Here is a 5,055-nt window from a genome sequence, read left to right as displayed (position 1 = left end):
AATCAACTGCTAATACACTGTTTCCAAGAAAGTTTGGTATGGGCAGCATCCAAATGGTACAATCAATTGAGCCGTACCAGGATTGGTTCATGGAGGGATCTAGCTCAAGCATTCATGAAGTAGTATAGTCATGTAACGAACATGACTCTTGATAGAATTACTCTATAAAACATGGAGAAGAATCCGAGTGATAGTTTTTGGCAATATGCACAGAGATGGTGCCATCCAAGTCCAGCCACCGCTCCTAGAAAAAGAAACTACTATGCTCTTTATCAACACGCTAAATGCCCCATTCATCACGCACATGCTGAGAAGTGCCATAAAAAGTTTTTCAATATAATCATGAATGGTGAGATGATTGACAATGCCATAAGAAATGGAAAAATAGATGCAAGAGAGAGTAACAAAGAGTTAGCCTCAAGGAGAAAGGAAAATGACATGAACAATACAAGCACGTATAATAAAGGTTACTCAAAATTAGTTACTGTAATCAGCGAAGAAAAGTGGTTGCTAGTCAACAAGGTTCATCAAGGCAAGAATCTGGCGCAAAGAAAAATACCGAGAGGCTCCAATTTACGCCAATCCTAATGTCATACAGGGAGCTATATCAGATTTTATTTGATGAACTCGTTGTTTCCCCTTTCTACTTAGAACCTCTACAACCCTCGTACCCCAAATGGTATGATGCAAATGCCCAATGTGAATACCATGCAGGAATCACAGGGCACTCGATAGAAAACTGCACTACCTTCAAAAAGTTAGTTGAAAGATTCATCAGTATGGGCATTGTCAAATTCGATGATTCATCCAATGCAGAAAATCTGCTACTCAATCATGCTAATAATGGGGTAAACATGATGAGGGAAAATATGGGGAGAAGAATCAAGGTAGATATTACAGAAGTAAAAACTCCTTTGAGATGGGTCTAGAAGTAGATGACAAGAAGAGGGTTAATCATTTTAGATTTAGAAGAGAGTTATGAAAGGATGAAAAATTAATGTGAATTCCATCACGAGAAAATGCACAAAATCCAAGAATGTGTAGAATTCAGGGCCTTGGTTCAAGGCATGATGGACAATAAAGAAATGGAGTTCTGTGAAGAAGTTAAAAAGGAGGGAAACATTCACATCAATGCCATACATGAAGACACAACTGAAAAGGGACCTTGTTAGATATCCGCCCTTATAAACCTAGGAGTGTTTTAAATAATTGGACTGCAGAAGAAATCCCTGTAGTATTTAGATCTTACTCAGAGTAATATTCAGAACACACTTGTTGCTTTTAGCTTAGAGGCAATAAGAACTCCTTGTGAAATAGGCTCATGTTTGAACGTCATTATTTTAATGAAATACATCTTTGCGATAATTTTTGAGCCAATATTCTTTCATTCTTTACGAATAATTATTTTTGATTCTTTCATCCTTTTAGATTTTCTTCCAAATCATTTTTTCATTCATTCATAATCATACTGTACAAATAATTATTCATAAATTCATATATTCTTTGTATATTCTTTTGTACCTACAATAGGTCCCTGGATATCAATGACATGAGTGACGCTGCTATAGACTCAGAATCTCCTTTTGAGCGAGACATGTGTTTAGAGGGATCTCATGACTTTGAAGATGACAAAGATTGTAGCCTATCTCCGGACTTGTTGAGGATGGTAGAACAGGAGGAGAAACAAATCCTACCTCACAAGGAATCAATGGAAATTGTGAGAAGGAAAAGAGGTGAAGATTGGAACTGACATTATCACAAAGACGAAGTGAGACCTCATTGAGTTACTTCAAGAGTTCAAAGATGTCTTCGCATGGTCATACCAGGATATGCCCGGGGTTAAGCACTGACATTGTAATCTGACAATGCATTAAATTTGAACAATAGCACGATATCAGAAATTTGCAGTATGTTTAGTAAAAAACCTCTACCGGGGCAACGCCTTTCTATTTGGCTTGTTATAGTTTTGCCCATTGAAGTCGAGTTTCTATCTCTCTGAGTTTTTGTTGGAAGATCCAAAGTTTTCCATCGTAGTCAAATGTACCAAAAATAATTTCGCCCATAAAGCTCTATGAGAGAAACCTGAAACCAAAGAAGATCCTTCGTGTACAAAATGAAAGTGGATGGGAAGGATATTATGTGGAAGACTTTATCTGGAAAAGCATTGATTCTGATCGAAAAGGATAACAATGACTTGTCTAATACTATGAGTTTAGATTCAATCAAAAATATTTTAAAAAATAAAAAAATAAAAAATATTTTAAAAAAATGAAAATGAAAATGAAAATGATGAAAAAAGAAAAGGAAAAGAGAAGGAAAAAGAAAAGGAAAAGAAAAAGGAGAGGCCAAAGAGAAAACCCACAAAAGGGCGCTTTGAGACCAAATGAGATTTGAGTTGAAAACCCGAAAAGGGCGGCTCAAATTTGAGCAAACTGGGGAATGGATGTCACTGAAGGCTTTTAATGGGCATCGCTTCATTTTTGAGGTCATTAACTACTTCACCAAACGGGTAGAGGCTACTTTATATGCCAATGTCACCAAGTTGAAAGTTAGCAAATTCTCAAAAAAATGAGATCATATGCTGGTATGAAATGCTTGAGAGGATTAAATCGGGTAACACGTTGAACGTGAACAACAACACAATAGCAAAGGTCTGTAGTCAATTCAAAATCAGACACCACATTTCGTCACCGTATCGCCCAGAAATGAATGGTACGGTAGAGATAGCTAATAAGAATATTAAGAAGATTGTGGGGAAAATGATTGAGACCTACAAAGACTGACACAAGAAATTACCATTCGCTCTCTTTACCTAGTGAATATTTGTCAGGGCCTCCACTGAGGCAACATCTTTCCTCTAGTTTACGGAATGGAGGTAGTTTTGCCCATCGAAGTCGAAATCCCTTCTCTCAGAGTCTTGGCAGAGCTAAAATTTGAGGAAGCAGAGTGGATCTAGTCTCGATATGATCAATTGAACTTGATCGAAGGAAAGAGGCTAAAAGTTATCCTATGCGAGTATATGGCAAAAATGTTCATTCTAGAAAATTCTACGAAGGGGACCTAGTGTTGAAAAAGATCCTTCCTTTACAAAAGGATTTTAGAGGGAAATGGATGCCAAATTGGGAATGACCTTATGTTGTAAAGAAGGCCTTTTTTGGTGGAACATTGATTTTGAGTGAGATGGATGGTAAAAATCTGCCAAATCCTATAAACTCAGATTTAGTCAAGAAATACTTCACCTAAAGAAAGAAAACAGACCAAGGTGAAAACCCGCAAAGGGCATTTTGAGTCGTAAAAAATAAAAATATAATAAAAAAAAGAATGAAAAAAGAAAAAAATGGAGAGGCCAAGGTGAAAACCCGCAAAGGGCGCCTTGAGACCAAAGGGGATTTGAGTTGAAAACCCGAAAAGGGTGGCTCAAATGTTGATCAGAATGGGGCATGCGTTGATCTTGCTATACTTGAATCAACAGGAAAGGGTAGGCGACATCTTGGGGCATCAACAGAATGGTCTTCAGAAAGTTTGTACAGAGAAGTTCAAGCTGTGATATCTGGGGCACCTAGTCTTCATACTATTTATATTGAATTTGCTATTCTTGGAATACTTTATCCTTTTTCAAGATATGTGTTCCCAATTAATTCCTTTTTTATTTTTACTATCCTTGATAATTTATTCATTTCGAGCCGTGCTCCTAAATCAATCCTATTTTTATCCATTGTTATGATCTTTTGCAAACATCTTGCATTGGAATAATGATTAATGGAGTAATAATACTTTCACAAAGGAAGTTTTGCATATTACTTTAGAAGTTTCTAAATAATACTGGAATCTGAAACAGGACTATTGTTTAGAATTCACCAAGTTTAAATGTTGAAATATCTGAGAAGGAAAAGTCTAGATTAAAAAATATCTTTTTGGATTTTGTTGTCAAAAGTATTGATTGAACAAAATGACAAGATATCGTGCTGGTGATAAAGCTTCAATAAACAGGCAATCAAGGATCACCGAGTAATAGGAAGAGGTTTTTCTTGGAGAAGAAAATTCTACAATTGTGCATAAAAATTTGGTATGACACCCTGGGAATGGTGTAGGAGACCAAAGAGATTTAGATCCTATATCTTTGAATTGCAGTAAGAGAGGATTGAGAAAGAGCCAGATCTTATACTCCTAAATTACAGTGGGAGGAAAATGGTTCAAATTTTATGTCCCAAAAGTATAGTGGATTGAACCTTGAACATTATAGTAGGGGCAATATGATTAAGTAAAATATGAATGTTTCTGTGAAAACATTAAAGGATCATCTTCATGACATTTTGCATTCATGCATACACATCTAGTTGGGAGATTTTGATTCATTTCGATCATAACATCGTAATCACTAGGCATAAATAGGCCCATCAAATGAATTCTACATGTCATGTTCCCCAGAGAACAAATCAGTGAAACCACAAATCGTATACCACTGAAGTTGCAGTGGAATGAATTGAAGAAGATGATGAATCTTATCTCCCTGAAGTTGCAGTGGAATAGATTAAAGCCAATAATCCTATCTCCTTGAAGTTACAGTAGAGCGGATTAAAGTTACAAGTCTTATCTTCCTGAAGTTGCAAGGGAGCAGACTGAAGAAAGCAAGTCTTATCCCTTTGAAGTTGCAGTGGGGCAGACTGAAGATGGTGATTCTTATCTCCCTGAAGTTGCAGTGGAGTAGATTAAAGCCAATAATCCTATCTCCCTAAAGTTACAGTGGAGCAGATTAAAGTTACAAGTCTTATCTCCCTAAAGTTACAGTGTAACAGACTGAAGAAAGCAAGTCTTATCCCCCTGAAGTTGCAGTGGGGTAGACTCAAGATGGCGAATCTTATCTCCCTGAAATTGCAATGGAGTAGGTTAAAGCCAATAATCCTATCTCCCTGAAGTTGCGGTGGAGAGGATTAAAAGTTACAAGTCTTATCTCTCTGAAGTTGCAGTGGAGCAGACTAAAGCCAATAGTCCTATCTCCTTGAAGTTGCAGTGGAGCAGATTAAAGTTACAAGTCTTATCTCCCTGAAGTTGCAA

This window comes from Gossypium raimondii, chromosome 3, assembly GCF_025698545.1.
Source record: "Gossypium raimondii isolate GPD5lz chromosome 3, ASM2569854v1, whole genome shotgun sequence".
NCBI classification, from domain to species: Eukaryota; Viridiplantae; Streptophyta; class Magnoliopsida; order Malvales; family Malvaceae; genus Gossypium; species Gossypium raimondii.
The sequence above is the reverse complement of the archived record's forward strand: the minus strand, read 5'-3'. Positions refer to the sequence as shown.